The 21098-nt window shown below is 46.6% G+C and overlaps 1 protein-coding gene across 1 annotated transcript in view; it reads right to left on the bottom strand.

Moving 5' to 3' along the window:
• SLC41A3 (solute carrier family 41 member 3) overlaps positions 1–2150 on the bottom strand; it is a 36399-nt gene extending 34249 nt beyond the window's left edge. Inside the window, exon 1 of the mRNA XM_084634431.1 lies at positions 1722–2150. The gene's annotated coding sequence lies outside the window, so the exon portion shown is untranslated. The remainder of the gene's footprint in view (positions 1–1721) is intronic.
• Between the last annotated feature and the right edge of the window lie 18948 nt (positions 2151–21098).

Raw genomic sequence — 21098 nt, 5'->3', positions numbered from 1 at the left:
AGGCACTCACTAAGGAGATTGCAATCCAGTCCTGTGGCCATGGATGTGCCTGCTTCCCACACTCCATGAGTTTCCCAATGATTATGAGAGGGGGACTCAGAAACAGACTCAGCAATTTGTAGTTTCAGGCCCTTACCTGGTATAGGAAACTGATATATTCTATCCAGTAGGGGGCAGCAGTGCCAGAGCTAGCCCATTGGGAGCCCTAAGCAGGAGTATTTTGGGGTTCCCCCCTCACAACATATACTAATAATCAATATGGGGGCCCGTGACCTGCTCAGGGCCCTAAGCAATTGTTTAGTCAGCTTATACCTAGCGCCAGCTCTGAGAAGCAATGCAGTACAAATGTATATTACAGCAAGTAGTCACTCATTAGCTGATGAGCTGATATTTACTTCACCATGTGTCAGATCTCCATTATACCCTTCTTTCACATCTATCCTAACACACACAAATATGGGGACCTCAAGATCATATCTGTCTGCAAAACATCTACCATGCCTAACTATGGTGCCACATTAGTGGTAGATAATAGTGCAATGTGACATTTATTTGATGGCTCTGTGAAATAGAGTGGTCTCAGCCCGATCCTTGGTCATGTGCCCATGTCAAAATTGGCACTAACTGGGCCCCATGTTGGCAGGCTCATTATAAAGGCTACAGAGAACTGATTCCCAATCCTAAAGGTCTGACCCAGTACCTGGTCACTGGCTGGCTGATGTTTCATGATTTGCAGTTCAGAGAGCTGTGGATTGAACGCATGGGATGCAGGCCTCAGACAGATGCAGCCTAACCCTCAATTCCTCTAGTTCAGGTAGCACTCAACTCTCCTCTCAGCTTGGCAAACATCTGGAGAGTCACAGAGTTTAAGGCCAGAAGCCTTGGAAGACCAGACCATCTAGTCTAGTGGTGCCCAAACGTTTCCTCTCATGCTCCCCCTTACCAGTAATGGAATGTGTCCGTGCTTCTGCCCCCCGCCCCCTCCGGCCCCCGGGTGGAGCCATGGCCAGGAGCTGGAGGCTGAGCTGTGTCCAGGGGCTGTGACTGGGAGTGGGGCTGGAGGCTGCAGCCAGGAGCAGAGCTCTGGCTGGGAGCAGGGACCAGGAGAGGGGCTGGAGCTAAGGCCAGGAGCAGGGGCCAGGAGCGGGGGCCAGAGCAGACCTGGGGGCAGAGTGGGACTGGGTAGCACTCCCCTCCCCATACCCCATAGGAGCTGGCCCAGGCTCCGCCACACCCCCCAGATGTTCCTCCCCCCCCCAGTTTGGGGACCACTCTAGTCTGATCCCCTGTGTATTGCAGGCCACCAACACCCCCAGCACCCACGCTGAACCCATCAAATCAGATTAGACCAAAGCAGTGGTTCTTAACCTGTGGCCCATTTGACATCCTCAGGGCCCTCTAGGTAGCATTGGATGCGGCCCACAATGGTAAATGGGTTGAGAACCACTGGACCAAAGCATTACAGCCCACAGAAAACAGCATGGGAGGAGCTAAGGGGTAGGAAATACAGCTGTGGGAAACAGCTGGAGCCAGGCTGCAGGAACAATTTGTACAGTGCGGTTCCTGAGAGCCATTGAACCACGCTGTAAACCCTGCCTATGATGGAAACCACTTCAAGCCGGGGGGTAGGGCAGCACCCTCACCCCTGGTTCCAGTACCCTGGAGCAAGCGGCTGGGGGAGGCTCCGGGAGTCTCTGAGACCCCCAGTCCCCGGCACTCACCCAGCTCTTTGTCCTCGCCCGGCAGGGCAGGCCTCTCTATATCTCCCCCCGCGCGAAGAGGGGGACGGGGGGGCACGGCGCATCTGGACAATATGCAAACGAAGGAGGCGAGGGCGCCACATCTGGAGCCCGGGCTCCGAGCCGCGGCGGGGAGCTGGAGCCCGGGCTCTGCCGCCGCCCGAGGGGCGCTTTACAGCCGGAAGCGCCGCAGCGGGGCGGCGGGAGAGCGGAAAAGCAAGCGGCAGCAGCTGGGGAAGGCCCTGCCCCGCTCCTGCCGAGGGGCGGGCGGTGAGCGACAGGCCCGGGGCGAGGGCGGCGGCGGCCCGGTCTCCGCCGCAGGCCAAGTCTCTGCTCTGCCGCAGCTGGGGCAAGCTGCGACGGCGCCGCTGGCCCGGCTGCAGCCCTCAGTGCAGCCCCTGGCGCTGGTAGCGACTGCAATCCGGTACAAGCCGCACCCCCCCCCCCCCCAACTTCTGCAGCGCCTACTGCTACCCTGCAGTGCGTATCCTTCCCAACCCCCCACGTCTGCAGTGCCCAGCCTCTGGCCCTGCCCCGCAAGGATGGGTGCATACAGATAGGTGCTCCAAAACCATGCCTGGACACCTGACAACAAGAGAGGCGCGGTTTTTCAATTATGCAGCACCCTCGGCCTCAACTTCCACTAACATCAGTGGGACCTGGAGGTGCCCAGCACTTCAAAGTCAGGGTGCTTTCATTTAGTTGAGGGAGAGCTTCTGTCAGTGTCCTTAATCCACCTGGGGGAGAGGCAGTAGCTATGTCAACACTCCCACTGACAAAGCGCTGTCTACACCAGGGATTAGGTCGGTATAGGGTGACTAGATTCCTGTTTGTATAGGGACAGTCCTGGTTTTTTGGGACTTTTTCTAATAAAGGCGCCTATTACCTCCCACCCCCTGTTCCGTTTTTTTCACAATTGCTGTCTGGTCACTCTAGGTCGGCATAACTACGTCGCTCAGGAGTGTAGATTTTTCACACTCCTGAGTAACATAGTTATATTGATATAAGTCTGTAGTGTAGACCTGGCCTAAATGTGGAGTTTGGTACCTACCTTTAGGCATCTACATTTGAAAAATTTGCCTTAAATGTTGGCCTTACTTACTCAAAACCATAGACTGAGTCCATCATCAGAACTATGATAAAAACTCAGGAGTTCTATTTTCCACAATCTTATGCTCCCGCCAAGAGATTTACTTCTGATCTATTAGCATTATTAGGTGCATCACAAGAAGAGAGGGGCTTTATCTTTCTTTGAAGCATTCTGTCTTTGCGACTGTTGGAGAGAGAACAGTAAACTAAATGGTCTATTTTTCTGCTCTGGTATGGCAGCTGTTATTCATTGTTTGTTAATCACTAACAGTGTGCTAGGCCCTGTACAAAACACAGAGGAGGAGATATGATTCTTGCTTCAAGGAGTTTCCAGTTGAAGACCCTCATCTTGCAAGTTGGTCGCTAGATCCCTGAACCCTTCGGTGCCTCACTGAAGTTAATGGAGGTCTATGCAGATGCAGAGGGTCCACTCACAGACTGACTTGCAGGGTTAGGGTTTACATAGATGAAACAATTCACGCACAAGGTACACTGACTGATCTGTAGAAGCTCTGCAGCTTGAAGCGCAGTTAGTATTTGTGTTGGTTACGATGGCTGTGCAACAGCTCTTTGACTGGTTAACAGTGTGTTCCCAGAAGAAGTGAGTTTTAAGGAGGATCTGAAGGAAAAGGGGGTTTTCCCTGTATATCAGGGGCTGGAAAGGGTTATAAATCTTATGTCCTTCTGGCTCTGAACCTGCCCCCAAATGCTTCCTGCCGGCCTTTTTAATGAGAAATAAAGACACAAACAGAAAAAAAAAAAGTTAAACGTCAAAGGACCTACATGCATACTACATGAGGTGAGTAAGGGATGCTGAATGAGTTTCAAAGGAAACAGAGGGATAAGACAAAAATGGAGAAACATGTAAGGGTTAAAAGACTCACCACAAAATCTCAGCTCCCCATAAGCCATCCACAAAACATGGGAAAACTCAGCAAAATAATGACAGTAATTAACAAAACAGCAAGACACAGTGTTTACCTAAAAGAAAAGGAGTACTTGTGGCACCTTAGAGACTAACCAATTTATTTGAGCATGAGCTTTCGTGAGCTACAGCTCACAGCTCATGCTCAAATAAATTGGTTAGTCTCTAAGGTGCCACAAGTACTCCTTTTCTTTTTGCGAATACAGACTAACACGGCTGTTACTCTGAAACCAGTGTTTACCTAGTTACTTTTCAATATAAGTGCTAGTATATTCACACACACACAACAGTCATTTATGAGCTGGACCCAGGCCTGTCTTTCCTCGCCAGTAACACTTCTCAAGAGACTACCCACGTGCTCTGTCGATTCCTGAAGCTCAGCTGTAAATTGATAAGTATAATAAGAACTACAAGTCTCTCTGTGACTCAGTTCTCTACCTGTCGCATGAGGATAATAGCTTTTCCCTACCTCACAGGGGTGCTGTGAGCATAAATATAGCCTTTTGTGAGCTGCTCAGATACTACGGTAATAGGGATCATATAAGTATCTAAGATAGATAATAAAAATAGATAGTAGAAAATCTCCATTAAACATATACTTTAGCCAAGTACAATCAAGAAAGCTTATGCTCAGATAAATTGGTTACTCTCTAAGGTGCCACAAGTCCTCCTTTTCTTTTTGCGAATACAAACTAACACGGCTGCTACTCTAAAACCTGTCAAAAAGGGCATGTGGCAGTTGCTGAAGTTTCTTTCATCGAAAAACATTTCTTCAGTCTGTAACTTCAAAGGGAATTTTTTTTTCTTAGGACAGTAAAACAGTTGGATATCAAGAAAAACTGCCCGACAGTGAGATCTATCACATTGTGAAAGTCTTCTCAAAGGAAGTAATCAAAGCCACCTTTGCATTTAAAACTAGACTGGACAAAGCACTGGAAAATATACTGAAGGCTGCGATCGTGTAGCTTAGGCCTTTGGTGGAGAACTAGATGGGATCTGACAGAATTTTTCTCTCCCACAATTCCATGATTCTATAATAGATGCTGTTAGAAGCTAAAACTTTCAGCGCTGGCTTGAGTGAATGAGGCTGCAGCTGTGAAGGGGAGAAAGAAATTTCCTCATTTTTTAAAGTGTTTACATACCACATGTTTAAAGCTTCCTGGGTGAAATCCTGGCTTCATTGACTTCAGTGAGAGCAGGTTTTCTCCCCTTGATATTTGTTTCAACCTCCTCTAGAGTCAATGTGTTTTTACTACTCCTGGCATATAAGCACGCAAATCCCATTAAGCATTGCACTTATGCGAACTGATTGAATCATGCAATTTAAATTTTCAAAATAATTCAGGATTTAGAATCATTACCTCAATGCCAGAATTGTGTTGTATCTGAACGAAGTCGGTCCTGGAGGTTAGGTTGTTATGCTAAAGGTTTCATAAGGACAGAATGGTGTCTCCTGGCCTGTGAGCCCATGGTTTAAGCAGGGTAGACTTGAGTGTTGTGAGCCTTTGCAAGTGACAGTAACAAAACCCTGCAGCTGCTTGTGTGCTGGGACCATGCATTACTTCTGAACGTCATTTCTAAAATGATCAGGCTTAAATTTCAGCTCACCGAGCATTATTGTGTGTCTTATCTTCTTTGCAAATGATGCCTCCCTTACAGTGGTCAGAAGGGTTTTTTTTCCCCCAGGGGAAGGCGGGGGGGATGAGGTGCCAGTTAAAAATAGTGGCCTTGACAAGACATTTTAAGACTCGTAGCTCTTATTATACTATCAGTTTACAGCTGAACCTGAAGAATCTACAGAGCAAGTGGGAAGTCTCTTGAGAAGTTTCATTATGAGGAAAGTCAGAACTGGTTTCAGCACATAAATTAAAATAAATAATACAGTGTTCTGCGGTACTGGTGCACATCATGACAGCTTCCAGAAATGCTACAACAGTATTATGAATCAATACTAAAGGACACTAGTGCTCTTTTGTTTAAGGGAGTTGTGTGTGGTAGTTTAGATTCTGGACATAAGGACAAGAAATATATTGTTTGATGGCAGGCAGAGGGCTTTATAGGTGACAAAGTCAGACATCTGTGTGATGGTGTTGACTGCAGCTGACGACAAGGATATGCAGAGCTGGATATCAGGAGCCAATGGTATCACCACCTCTCCAACGAGTTTCAATGAGTTATTGAAAAGGGGAGTGGGCAACACAGATTCCTGCGGGAGTCTATAATGTGGGTCTTGGGGAAGAGAAGCATTTGCCAATTATGAATCTCTGGAATCTGAGAAGCAGGGGCGGCCCATCCATATAGGCAAACTAGGCGGTCGCCTAGGGTGCCAAGTTAAACGGGGCGCCAAATTCAAGGGAAAAAAATCAAAAAAAAAAAAAAGAAAAAGATGACAAAAATACAAATGAAATAACGAAGATGTCATTATTTTAATTCCTGTGCATGTATGGCGGGAATATGAATTATAATTCATTTCTCTACATTTCTGAGAATTTATTAATATGTCAAATCTTTTATTTACTGCAAAAATAAATAATATTTTAGCGAATTTTTTTTTCAATTTGCAATGTAGGGTCAAGATGACCCACTGCTCAATTTTGATAAGCAATAACTCAGCCACAGTGAAACACATCCACCAGTGGCAAGAGCTGCAATGCTAGTGACACCTAACTCGAATATACATCAAGGTTGCATAGCCAGAAATTCATATAGAGTGGAGATATCGCGAGTTGATACATGTCAAATGGTCATTTTAACACACTTCGCAGATAGATGGTTAAGAATTGAGTGAATACTGTGGAAAATTGTGTTTCTTGGTACCAAAGAATAAAGAACAATGTCTTTCACTCAGCATTATAAATCCAAAATGTGAGTATCTTTAAGCTTTATTAAACCTTAGTGTTATTATCAGACTGTATAATTATGAACTTTTCTTTGTTATAATTGGTTCACATGTAATAAATAAGGTCCATAAAAGAAATGTAACAGCGTTAACGCTTAACAGACTAAGAAAGTGATGACGTCACACTCCAAGTGGGTAACCGTGAAGAAGGGGATTACTTTTCAAACAACCGGTGTCGGGTTATAACGGGTTATAACTTTATAATTTTGTTTCCATGTAAACACTGTAACTGACTGTTTTAATAGGTAAGTGATTGTGTGTTTCTAATCACTGAACCTTTAAGCAGTGAAAAGATGTGTTGGGATGGCTGTAATGTGGTTTAAATTGCCAACCACGTGGTGGGTGTGTCAGCTATCCTTAACGCTATAATGCTTGCAGTCGGGAGCACAGTACATAACAGTATTCAAATGCCTCATGGTGGAAAGAGGAAAAAGAAAACCCTCAGGAGCTGAGTATCGTAAACGAAAGGCTGAGAAGGAAAAGGACCAAGCAAAACAGCAGGGATCCTTCCTGAAATATCTTCTCTTTAATCCAAATAAAGATGGAAGCAGTTCACAGCATCCAGATGAAATAATTTTACTTGGAGAGGAGGTTAGCTCACATCTGCATGGAAGCAGTTTGAAGCATCAAGATGAAAGTATATTACTTCGAGATGAGGGTAGCTCACATCCGGAAAAAAAGCAGTTTGGAAACTCAAGATGATGGAAACTTACTTCTAGATGAAGGCAGCTCACAGGATCAGACTGATATGGAAGTGGAGAAAATGTATTCACCTTCAGAGACACATGCAGAAATTGAAGTAAATGGAGTAGAAGGAAGAAAGGATGAGGAAGTTACAAAAAAGTTACAGTATGGGGACCCAGCTTCATAGCCCAGATGTGATGACAGTGTGCGGCAAATTCTCGTGGAACATGGACCTGAACAAGTTCATGAATTTCCTTTCCCTAAGGATGGAAATAAAAGAAAATTCTCTGCTCAGCATTACAAGAGGAAACTCATTAATGGGGAAGAAATTAATCAAAACTGGTTACAATATTCAGTGTCAAAGGACTCTGTGTTTTGCTTTTGCTGCAAGTTGTTTAGAAATCAAGCAATTGGTACATCACTTACTGAAAATGGTTCGAAGGACTGGAAAAACATAACTTTAATTCTCTCTTCACATGAAAGAAGTACAGAACATTTGGAATGTTTTCAAAATTGGAAAGAACTTGAATTACGATTGAAAACAGGAAAAATTATCGATGAAGAAAATTTACTTGTGATCAAGGAAAAAGAAGAATATTGGCCACAAATATTAGAACATCTGATTGCTTTAGTGAGAGTTCCCGTGGGCAAAATTTAGCATTCCGCAGCCGTGGTAGAAATGAAAAATTATACACTCTAGGTAATGGAAACTTTTTAAAATTTGTTGAATACCTAGCTTTGTTTGATCCAGTCATGAAGGAGCATCTACATAAAATAACTGATCATGAAACACAGGTCCATTACTTAGGATAAAATATGCAGAATGAACTGATTCAAATCCTAGCAAATGCCATTAAAAAGAAAATCATAGAAGCTGCCCATTCTGTAAAATACTTTTCAATAATACTGGACTTTACACCAGATGTGAGCCATGTTGAACAAATTACGATGATCATAATTTTGTGAGTATGGAAAAGTCTACAGATGAAGATAATGTTGAAGTGCTCATAAAGGAACATTTTTTGGGTTTCGTACCACTGAAGGAAACGACTGGAGCATTTATGACTGAAACAATTCTACAAGAGCTTGAAACAATGTCATTAACTGTTGAAAAAACTTATGTTGGCCAAGGCTATGATAATGGGAGTACTATGAAGGGTAAAGACAATGGTGTGCAAAAGAGAATGATGGAAATCAATCCAGGGGCCTTTTTCATTCCTTGCAGTGTGCATTCTCTGAATTTGGTTGTCAGTGATGCTGCTAGATGCTGTTTGGAGGCAAGCATTTTTTTTTTACCTGGTGCAACGTGTTTATGTGTTTTTCTCAGGCTCAACATGCCGTTGGGAGATTCTGACTCGCCATATGAATTCTCTAACTGTGAAACCACTTAGTCAGACAAGATGGGAGAGTCGCATTGATGCTTTGAAGCCTCTTCACTATGAACTTGGAAACATATATGATGCCCTAATTGAAATTTCTGATGATATTACCTTTACTGGATCATCTGGCCACGTTCAGATGCAGAAGCTCTTGCAAATGGCCTTTCCAAGTTCAAATTTGTGACTTCACTTATTTTGTGGTATAATATCCTTTTCAAAATTAACCTCACTAGTAAGCAGCTTCAGGAAAAGAACTTGAACATACATTTTGCTATTCAAAAACTGCAGCAAAGTAAAAATATTCTGGAGGCATTCAGAAGTGATGAAGGGTTTGAAAGAATACTGGTAGATTCTCTCAAGCTTACTGAAGAAATAGACTTTCCGACAGAATTTGAACAAGAGCCAGTTTGCATTTGGCAAAAGAAACAGCAGTTTTCATATGAAGTACAAGACACACCCATTCAGAACCCAGAACAAAGGTTCAAAGTGAATTTCTGCTTCGCAGTCCTTGATACTGCTATTCACTCGGTTGACGAAAGATTTCAACAGATGCAGCAGCTAGAGTCAGTATTTGGCTTTCTATATGATATCCGCAGCTTGCAAAAGAAAACAGCAAAACAGTTAAGAGAATTTTGTATAAAACTGGAGTTGGCATTGACTCATGAAAATTCAAAAGACATTGATGCTACAGATTTGTGTCGTGAGCTTCAGGCTTTTTCAAGACGACTTATGAAAGATTCCACTCCTGAAGAAGTACTGAAGTTTGTTTGTTAAAATAAACTCACAGACAGTTTTCCAAACATCTTTATAGCTCTACACATTCTTTTAACTTTGCCAGTTTCTGTAGCTAGTGAGGAACATAGCTTCTCAAAGTTAAAATTGATAAAAACCTATCTGCATTCAACAATGGTGCAAGAGAGACTTGTTGGACTTGCCACAATGTCAACAGAGCATGAAATAGCTGGAAAACTGGATCTAAAAGAACTAGTGACTGAATTTTCAAAACTTAAAGCAAGAAAAGTCATGTTTTAAGAGCACAAAGTGTTTTTTATTCAGAGTGTTTTGTAAATACAGGTTAAAGTTCATTGAAGAGTTTTCTTATTTCTTTCTATATTGGATGTGGTAGTAATGGCAGGTAAAGCAGGATAGTGTAATGGATGATTTTGGATTTATAATAATAAAAATTATAATTTACATTTTTAATGCATTTTTATTTGAAATCGGACTGAAATATCATCTAGCTGTTGTGTACAAATCTATTCTGAAAATTTTGTGCCTCTATTTTATCTGATCTCATTGGTTGGAGAGACAGACGGATGGACAAACTGAATAATTAGGCCTCTGTTTTTTAAAAAAAATGCTTAAAAGACATTAAAAGGAAAAATGGGGCAAAATGTTTCCCAGTTTACCGAAAACCTCAGCCTAGATCTGCCCTTGGGGATGGGGGCACCGATGCATGGTTCACCTAGGGCGCCAGTTGCTGGCAGCTAGTCTAGGGCCGGTGCTGCTGAGAAGTTTGAGCAGAACTGTCATAGTACTGCACCATCTTCTTCAAGGTCTTTTGTTTGCTGATCAGCAACACCCTTCAGCAAACAATATCAAAGGCAGCGTATGCATGAAGCTTTCCCATTGAAAGAGATGCCCTGCAAGACCTAGAAAGACTCCAGGTGATTGACTCCAGTTTGCTGTGTTGGAGGAGTGTATGTAAACAGCCAAAGCAAGAAAGATGGACTGTTTCAGAGAGGCTCTTCACATCAGCCTGCTAGAGCTCACAACAGCCCATCTTGCACTGATCAATCTCAAAAAGTCATTGCCACAGTCAGTGCATTCTTCTAAATGCAGACAACACTGCTGTGCTGGTGTACAGAGATCACCAAGGAGCAAAGAGCAGACCGTTGCTGAAGAAGGAGACCCTTCTGATCAAGTAGGGGGAGTTCCACCATCTGTCCATCAAGCTGAAATAAAGCCTTAGGGTTAAGCAGAAAACTGATATATGCAAGGATCTCAGTAAGTAAACATCTCAGAGGATAGAGTACAAGCAGGGTACACTGAGTATCAGCCTCTATGGAAAACTGAAAACACAAAAAATTCTGGAGCAGATACAGAGACAGGTGAGAGGGGTGGTTTCAGATGCCTTCGGGAGGCATTGGAACTTCCCTCAAGTGCATGCATCCTCTCTGATGCCTCTCATTTGGAGGGTAATAAAGAAAGTCATTTGAGATAGAGCCAAGCTCACGCTCCTTGCTCCTGCATGGCCAAGAAGATCATGGTTCGTATAAGCTGGTTGGTAGTGGTTCGCTTGAGACTTAGTGTCACAGAAACCCTGCGTTTATCATAATCCAGCGCAGCGTATCTATTGGATTGGCTCCTGTGGGAGAGAGAGTGATCAAAGTTCTAGATGCTCTCCCGTTCTCCAGAAAGAAGGGCACGTCATTTGCTCATAGCAGAACCTGGACAGTGTTCATCTCACGGTGCAAAGACAGGAGGCCAATTTGTGCTAAGTTGTTCTCTGTCCTCACCAACCTAGAATTCCTGCGTGCTAGTTTTCCATAGTCCTACCAGAGTGCGGGTAGCAGCCTTGAGAACTATGAAGGAGTTTGAGGATTGTTTCCAGCTAGGATTCCAACCCATAGCATCTCTCTCCTCTGACCTCTTCTATTCTCCCTGCTCCCTCCACAGAGCCTTCACTTAGTGCTTAATAAGCACTTTATTCCCCCATTCATACTATTCCACTTTTGCTTCTCTCCTGGAAAGTAATTTTCCTGGCAGTTATTACTTTAGCCAGGAGGGGAGGAAGCTATCAGCCCTTTCCTATATTCTGTTCTGTATTGTTTCCCACCCTGATAAAGGTGGCCCCTTCGGTTCTGCTGTGAAATAATTTTCTTCCCAGGATCACTTTAGGGATCCGTATTATCAAAAACTTTTCTCTGGTTAGTCTCTTTTGCCCTCGGCAGTAAAAGTGAAGCCAGCGTTAGCTAGCTAGCAGGAGGCTACTTAAGAGATATCTTATCTGTAAAGTGCCTTTTGAGGTGTAAGCAGTGTCAGGATGAGCTCCACCCTGACATCTGGTGGTGAGGTGTGGCAAGTTGTGGAAAAGAACTTCAGGGGCCGATCTCATTTGCATAGGCACACCCACCACGCCTAGAATGAGACCATAGCTGCCCAAATGGTCACTTTGGCTGCTGTGGGATCCCCAGTGTCTCTGTTATTGGGGCAGGAAGAATAAATTGCTATTACCCTGATTATGGGAACTGTGCTTGGAACTGTACGTGGCCTTTTGTTATGATGGAGGGATTCACCATCAACTAAGTAGCACTCGCTAGGCAAGGGTCATGGGTTCCAAAACTGTGTGAATGGAGAGAGGCTGGGGACAAGTATTAATACTTGGTAGCATGGGCCCCTTGGTGAGGGCCTTACATGCTGATTGCACTTCCTCCTCTCTCCACTGTGGAATATCAGAGCTAATTTTGATTTCATTAGAAGTCTAGTTATAGGCTGCTGAGCTCACTTTGGGCTGACAGTGCACCAGCACTGGGGCTCCCCTACTATAAGCTGAATTCACCTAAGAGCTGAAATCACTGAGTGTTGTGTTAAGTAGTGGGGGAGCCTGAAGATATATTGTGGAGCAATTTGCGGGACGGCTGGTGAAGCAGTTCGACGCGGAGCAGTGTGTGGATGGCAGGAGCTGCTTGTGGGCTGTGGAGCTGAGTGAAGGAGTTCGTGGGGCGGCTGGCGGAGCGGAGCGCAGCTGAGCGAAGGAGTTCGTGGGGCGGCTGGCGGAGCGGAGCGCAGCTGAGCGAAGGAGTTCGTGGGGCGGCTGGCGGAGCGGAGCGCCGCTATGGAGCTATGGGGCGGTCAGCTTCAGATCACGTAAGGTGCCTCTTACCCCTGTCCCATTTCCACCCAGATTGGGAGGTAAAGCTCCGCCGATAAACTTTCGAACTCTGGGGCTGCCCTGACCAGGGACAGAGACTTTTGGGGCATTGGACTTTTGGGACTTTGGGTGATTTGGGGTTGCTGGACTCAAGAACCAAAGGGAAAAGGGCATGCCCCAATTTGCCTGGGGTGGGGTTGTTTTTGCTCATGGGTTGTGTTATGAATCCTGTTGGTGGTGTTTCCCCAACATAATGCCACATTGTTTCTCTCTGTTATTAAAAGACTTTTGCTACACTCAGACTAGGTGCTTGCGAGAGGGGAAGTATTGCCTCTTGGAGGCGCCCAGCGGGGGTGGTATATATTGGTCCCAGGTCACTGGGTGGGGGCTCGAGCCGGTTTGCATTGTGTTATTGGAATGGAACCCCTAGATATTGAACCCGGCCCTTGTTGCTGCCAACTCTGACGGGCAGAAGGGTTACATTTTTGGGGGCTCGTCCGGGATCGCCTGGGTCAGTACCCCTCGCAAGCACCTGTTGAGTGATCCACTACATTGGGAAACAATTTATATTTTTTTTTGTTTGTGCTTATATTTTGAGGAAATTACTGTTTGTATAATGGCTAATATGTCAGGTTTGTTGGGCCCTGGCTCAGCAGCTTCTAGCTCAGAGGCTGCAGCCTCGGCTGATGATTGGACAAAAGCTCTGGGGCAAATATTGGAAAAGGTTGTGCTTCCCCATGCTGAGTCAGACTCTTGTCGTAAGTTAAGATTATTTGCTGGGGAGGAGGAGTTTGAACCCTGGTTAGAGCATACCACTGAAATGCTGCAAGAGTGGGCCGTACCAGATGCAGAAAAGCGAAGATGCCTTATAGAGAGCCTTGGCGGCCCAGCATTAGATGTGATTCGCACCCTGAAGCTCATTGACCCTGGGGTCAGTGTGAAGGACTGCCTAGAGGCCCTTGAACACAACTTTGGGAGCGTAGAGGGCCCTGAAGACAGCTACTGTAAGTTCCTTAATTCCCGACAACAAAAGGGCGAGAAGGCTTCAGCCTACATACAGAGACTGGAGAGACTGCTTCAGAGAGCTGTCATGAGGGGAGCAGTGACTGCTGAGCAGATGGATCAGACCAGACTGGCTCAAATTGTAAGAGGAACTCAGTATCAGAACCCGATTCTACTTCATCTCCGGCTAAGAGAACGACGGGAACATCCCCCAAGTTACTCCCAGCTGATAAAAGAGGTCCGAGAGGAGGAAGAAAGGCAGGCTGCCAGTGAGTTTTGGGAAGCCCAAACATCGGAGCCAGCCAGCACAACACCACTGCAAATGGCCAGTGTACTGATGGTGAGCACCAGAGAGGAACTTGCCCAACAAATGCAGGTCCTGACGGAACGGATAGCTGAGCTGCAAAGTACCGTTGACCGAGTTAAGACTTCTAGGAATAAGAAGCCTCAAACTGTGGCGATTGAGAAGCCCGCACTTAGAGCCACCATCCCCCCCAGGCGAAGGGGGAAAGGTCAATTCTTCTGCTACCGATGTGGTCAGGATGGACACAGTGCTGCCAAGTGCCGTAATGAAGAAAACCCCTCCTTAGTGTATGGAAAGCTGAGGATCAGTTGGGAGAGATCCGGTAGCTGCCAGAGGGTCTGGGGACGGGGACCCCCCAGGTCTGCAGGATTTGAAGATTCCCCCAGAAAAGACTGTCCAGCTGGGATCCCTGCAGGACTGATAGGGCCTCGAGCAGAGGTCATGGTGAGGATCGAAGGGGTGGAGTGTAAAGCAGTGCTTGACACTGGATCTCAAGTGACTATTATATTTCAGTCATTCTACCAACAGATGCTTAGGCACCTGCCTATACAGCCACTGACTGGCCTTGGCCTATGTGGCCTCAGCATGGATGAATACCCCTATCAAGGGTATGTCATAGTGCACCTGGAATTCCCAGAGGAGGTTGCTGGGGTAAGAGAAGAGGTAGACACAGCTGCCTTAATATGCCCTGACCCTAAAGGGACTTCTGATGTGTCTGTGCTGATAGGGACCAACTCCAGTCTCTTCAAGGTACTCGCGGATTACTGCAGAAGGCGGGCTGGGGACCAGTACCTGAATACCCTGATGATCCATACGCTTTGTGCTGAAGCCTATAGGAAAATTGAGAGCGCTAAAAGGGACACATCTGAGCTACCGCTTGGGGCACTGAAGTACGCGGGCACAACCCCCTTAGTAGTGCCTGCAAGGACGGAGCAAGAAGTGCTTGTCATGAGTACCTGTCTGAAAGGCAGTAAAGGGACGTTAGCAATGATAGAGCAGCCGATGGGAGGAGAGCTCCCTGAAGGAGTGCTGGTCCCCAGTGGAGTCATAACCCTACCTGCTGAAGCCCAGGAAAGGGTGACTATATTGATTGCTAATGAAACGAGTCGTGATATTTTTGTGAAGCAAGGACAAAAGATAGCAGACCTCTTTGAGCCTGAGTCGATTGTAAAACCCCAGTATGAAACTCCAGTTTCGGCAATAGACCCAGCAAAGTTTGACTTTGGAGATTCACCAGTGTCCGAGGACTGGAAAGATCGCCTGAGGAAGAAACTTTGTGAAAGATCCAAGGTGTTCTCACTGCATGAGTGGGATGTGGGATGTGCAAAAGGAGTAGAGCACAATATCAGACTACATGACTCTCGACCTTTCAGGGAGAGATCTAGGAAGATTGCTCTCTCTGAGATGGAAGATGTGCGACATCATCTTCAGGAGCTGGCTGCGAATGGCATCATTACAGAGTCCCGCAGCCCATACGCCTCACCCATTGTGGTAGTCCGCAAAAAGAATGGGAAAATCCGGATGTGTATTGACTACCGCACCCTAAACAGCCGTACTGTGGTCGACCAGTACACTATGCCTCGAGTGCAAGACGCCTTAGACTGTTTGCTGGGAAGCCAGTGGTTCTCTGTGTTGGATCTTCGAAGTGGATACTACCAGATCCCTCTGGGAGAAGAAGATAAGGAGAAGACAGCCTTCATCTGCCCATTAGGGTTTTATGAGTTTGAACGCATGCCCCAAGGGATTTCTGGAGCACCTGCCACCTTTCAACGTCTCATGGAGAAAGTTGTGGGAGACATGAATTTACTGCAAGTGTTAGTTTATTTGGATGACCTGATTGTGTTTGGAAGAACCTTAGAGGAGCATGAAGAAAGACTTCTTAAAGTGCTTGATAGGTTGGAGGATTATGGTCTGAAGCTTTCAATTGACAAATGCCAGTTCTGCAGAACCTCAGTGAAGTATGTGGGTCACATTGTGTCCCAAGAAGGTGTGAGTACTGATCCTGATAAAATAGAAGCACTCACTACATGGCCACGTCCAAGTAACTACAGAGAACTCAAGACCTTCCTTGGATTTAGTGGCTACTACCGCAGATTTGTGAAAAACTATGCTACGATTGTAAAGCCTCTGAATGATCTTACCAGGGGACATCAGTTCAGCAAGAACAAATCTAAGTCCAAGAATAAGGGGAGGTCCCCAAAGCCTCCTGTGCAGAGACACAATGGCCCCTTTGCACCATTTGGGCCACGGTGGGATGAGAGATGTGAAAGGGCTTTTCAAGAAATCATTACTTGCCTAACTCATGCTCCAGTCCTAGTTTTTGCTGACCCAAGCAAACCATTTATCCTGCATACTGATGCCAGTTTGGAGGGTCTGGGAGCAGTCCTGTACCAGGAAGTGGAAGGCAAATGTAAACCTGTAGCCTTTGCCAGCCGAGGATTGTCTGATAGTGAAACTCGCTATCCCACCCACAAGCTGGAGTTTTTGGCCTTGAAATGGGCCATCACTGAGAAATTTCGAGACTACTTGTATGGTGCTCAGTTCCAGGTGTGGACAGACAACAATCCACTGACTTATGTGTTAACAAGTGCTAAGCTGGATGCTACAGGGCAGAGATGGGTGGCCGCCTTGGCTAGCTATGAGTTCAGCATTCAGTACCGATCAGGGAGAAGCAATGTAGATGCAGATGCATTGTCCAGGCGTCCGCAGGCTCCAGAAGTTGCTGTGATACCCACAGATGGAGTGAGAGCTATTTGCAGTGTGAGTCGCCGAGAGCCAGAGGCCCGTGAAGACTTTCAGGGATGTGTTGCAGAAGCTTTGGGCCTGCCCCCTGAATGCATGCCTTCTGCTTCGGTGAACTATATTGCATTAGACCAATCTCCTTTGCCCATGCTCAATGCGGCTGACTGGCAAGAAGCCCAGCGGCAAGATATTGACATTCGTGATACACTACTTGCCAAAAGGGAGGGGCGAAGCCCAACTGCGGTTGTCCCACCTAACCCGGAGGGTAAACTACTATTGAGAGAATGGACCAAACTAAAACTGATTCAGGGAGTGCTACACCGAATGACCACTGACCCTTTACAAAAACAACGAGCACAACTAGTACTGCCAAAAAAGTACAGAGCCCTGGCCATGAGGGCCCTGCATGATGACTTTGGGCATTTAGGGATGGAGAGGACCCTGGAACTTATTCGTAGTAGGTTCTATTGGCCCCGAATGGCTGAAGATGTTCGCAGGAAATGTGAGACTTGCGCTCGATGTGTTCAAAGGAAAACTCTGCCCACGAGGGCTGCATATCTCAAGAACATCACCAGCAACAAACCTTTGGAGTTGGTATGCATTGATTTCTTGTCTGTAGAGGTAGACAAGAGGAATGTTGGAAACATTCTAGTAGTGACTGACCATTTTACACGGTATGCACAAGCATATCCCACACGTGATCAGAGGGCCACCACCGTTGCTCGAGTATTGTGGGACAAATATTTCTCAGTCTATGGATTCCCGGCTCGGATACACTCTGATCAGGGGCGGGATTTTGAGAGTCACCTTCTGAAGGAGGTGCTGAAGATAGCAGGAATTAAAAAGTCTAGGACAACGCCTTATCACCCCCAAGGTGATCCTCAGCCAGAGAGGTTCAATCGAACCCTATTAGATATGTTGGGAACTTTGCGACCAGAGCAGAAGGCAACCTGGAGCCAGCATGTCGCATTTCTGGTGCATGCCTACAATGCCACAAAGAACGATGCTACGGGAGTCACCCCATATCTCTTGATGTTTGGGCGAGAACCAAGATTACCCATAGACTTGTGCTTTGGTGTATCAGAGGATGGAGATAGCTATGAAACTCATCAGCAATATGTATCCCGACTAAGAGAAAAGCTGCGGGATGCTTATCGCTTAGCTACCGCTGCGGCTCGGAAGAACGCAGACCGCAACAAACATCGATATGATGCTAGAGTGCGTTCGCAGGAGCTCCAGCCGGGGGACAGAGTCCTGCTGCGAAATTTGGGTATTGCTGGCAAACACAAGATAGCTGACAGATGGAAGGCAATACCTTACCTGGTGATGGAAAAGCTGGGAGATCTGCCGGTCTACAAGATCAAACCTGAAGACGGTCCAGGGCAAATAAAGACGGTGCATAGAAACCTTTTGCTCCCTGTGGGGGAATTGGTAAGCACCCCTTGTGAGATGGGCCACGGCAGGGCCGCCGGGCAGAACAGAGGTGCTAGACCAAAGCCGCCATCCAACACAGACAGTGGGCCCCCTGCAGCTAACTTACCCCTATTCTGCACATCTGAGAGTGAGTCTGAGGAGGAAGACACAACCCTGGTGTATCCTGGGATGGAGACAAGATTTCAGTCTCGATCAGCTGAACCAAACGAGAGTTCTCCCTTTTCCGCCCTAAACCCATTGGCGGAACTATTTAGGCCCCTTTCTGATACCCCGGTGCTGCTGATGAGACCCCCCTGTGATGACAAACACAGGTTATTGGACAATGGGGACAGTCAGGTAGAGGATGTCCTGGGCACCTTGGACCCTCCAGCGTTAGAACTAGGAGTGCAGGGGCCTACGCCAGTAGCCGAGGGACCCTCCAGGGAAGCCTCTCCATCCGTCACTCAAGAGGATGTTCCCCTTACTTCGGCAACAGAGATTCTCAATAGACGAGACAGGGTGATAAGACCAGTGAAACGGTTAACTTATGATGCACCTGGGGTGACTAGTGAGGAGCCAATACATTTAGCACACAGGCTTGTGGAAGCTAAAGTGGGCTTCCTGAGGCCCTTTGGAGGAAACCAATGAGTTGGTATAAAGGGAGTGTGATTTGTCGGGACGACAAAGTCTCGGCTGGGGGGAGGATGTAAGCAGTGTCAGGATGAGCTCCACCCTGACATCTGGTGGTGAGGTGTGGCAAGTTGTGGAAAAGAACTTCAGGGGCCGATCTCATTTGCATAGGCACACCCACCACGCCTAGAATGAGACCATAGCTGCCCAAATGGTCACTTTGGCTGCTGTGGGATCCCCAGTGTCTCTGTTATTGGGGCAGGAAGAATAAATTGCTATTACCCTGATTATGGGAACTGTGCTTGGAACTGTACGTGGCCTTTTGTTATGATGGAGGGATTCACCATCAACTAAGTAGCACTCGCTAGGCAAGGGTCATGGGTTCCAAAACTGTGTGAATGGAGAGAGGCTGGGGACAAGTATTAATACTTGGTAGCATGGGCCCCTTGGTGAGGGCCTTACATGCTGATTGCACTTCCTCCTCTCTCCACTGTGGAATATCAGAGCTAATTTTGATTTCATTAGAAGTCTAGTTATAGGCTGCTGAGCTCACTTTGGGCTGACAGTGCACCAGCACTGGGGCTCCCCTACTATAAGCTGAATTCACCTAAGAGCTGAAATCACTGAGTGTTGTGTTAAGTAGTGGGGGAGCCTGAAGATATATTGTGGAGCAATTTGCGGGACGGCTGGTGAAGCAGTTCGACGCGGAGCAGTGTGTGGATGGCAGGAGCTGCTTGTGGGCTGTGGAGCTGAGTGAAGGAGTTCGTGGGGCGGCTGGCGGAGCGGAGCGCAGCTGAGCGAAGGAGTTCGTGGGGCGGCTGGCGGAGCGGAGCGCAGCTGAGCGAAGGAGTTCGTGGGGCGGCTGGCGGAGCGGAGCGCCGCTATGGAGCTATGGGGCGGTCAGCTTCAGATCACGTAAGGTGCCTCTTACCCCTGTCCCATTTCCACCCAGATTGGGAGGTAAAGCTCCGCCGATAAACTTTCGAACTCTGGGGCTGCCCTGACCAGGGACAGAGACTTTTGGGGCATTGGACTTTTGGGACTTTGGGTGATTTGGGGTTGCTGGACTCAAGAACCAAAGGGAAAAGGGCATGCCCCAATTTGCCTGGGGTGGGGTTGTTTTTGCTCATGGGTTGTGTTATGAATCCTGTTGGTGGTGTTTCCCCAACATAATGCCACATTGTTTCTCTCTGTTATTAAAAGACTTTTGCTACACTCAGACTAGGTGCTTGCGAGAGGGGAAGTATTGCCTCTTGGAGGCGCCCAGCCTGGGGTGGTATATATTGGTCCCAGGTCACTGGGTGGGGGCTCGAGCCGGTTTGCATTGTGTTATTGGAATGGAACCCCTAGATATTGAACCCGGCCCTTGTTGCTGCCAACTCTGACGGGCAGAAGGGTTACAGAGGTATGTCTTCACTGCAGAATTAACTCAGGTGATCAGCACCTGGGTCTGAGCACTCAGGTTAGCCTAACTTGCATCTGAGCAGCCACACTGCAAAGCCATACTTGAGTTACTGAGTCCTCACTTCCTCATGTGTGTCACTAGGACTTCTGGGGGCCTAGCCTGTGGTTCTTTGTGCTGCACTAAGATGAGCTGTGCTCAGTGAATTCTGGGAGAATCTGTTTGTCCTGGGAGCACAGGGGAATTTGTGGGAAAATACTGGAGGACTATCAGCCTTTAAGTAATTAGCCTGCATTCTCACTGCAAAGTGGGCCAGTTACCAGCCCAAGTGAAAGCAGAATCTAAGCTCTAACCCCACCCAGGCCAGCTAGTCTGGGTTTAAAGCACCAGGGACTTGGGTGTGAGGTTTGTGAGTGGATGGGAGAGAGGTTGGTAGAACATGTAGATCAAGTTAGCTCCAACCAAATTATAAATGGGTTGGAACTTCTTTCAAGAACAGATGGAACTTGAGACTGGGCCAGAGGTCGTCCTGAAGGAGAGCCCTAGGAACAGCCAAGTTTGGAGAGAAAGTGTAAGCTGAGGTTTATGTCTGAGTCACCAATAAGGTCAAAACCGGAAGGGGGTAAATGTGGCTTATGTAGGTATGCTGTCTTCAGAGCAATGTGGCTGCTCCACCTACTAAATTGTATTTGTGCTTGAATGGAGCTGGCATTCTGCCTGAAGCTGGCTGGCTCAGTTATCTAGTCGTCCCCTTACAGAATTCGTCCTCCCACCAAAAAAAGTGCAAAAACCTGCAATGAGCAAGACACTTAAATATTGATCATTATTAGCAACACAGGCCACAGGAATGTGCAGCAACATATATCTGGTTATTGCTTTATACGTCTCATTTCTGATTTGAATTTAAATTTGAAAGTTAATTTTAACACAGATAAGGCCCAGGATGATAAGATCCACGAATATTAGTTAAAAAAATCCTCTGTCAATATTGTTTTTACTAATGTAATAATGTACAA

Source organism: Lepidochelys olivacea, assembly GCF_965140295.1.
Source record: "Lepidochelys olivacea isolate rLepOli2 genome assembly, chromosome: 7".
Classification (NCBI taxonomy): domain Eukaryota; kingdom Metazoa; phylum Chordata; order Testudines; family Cheloniidae; genus Lepidochelys; species Lepidochelys olivacea.
This window is presented reverse-complemented; position numbering and strand designations above follow the sequence as displayed.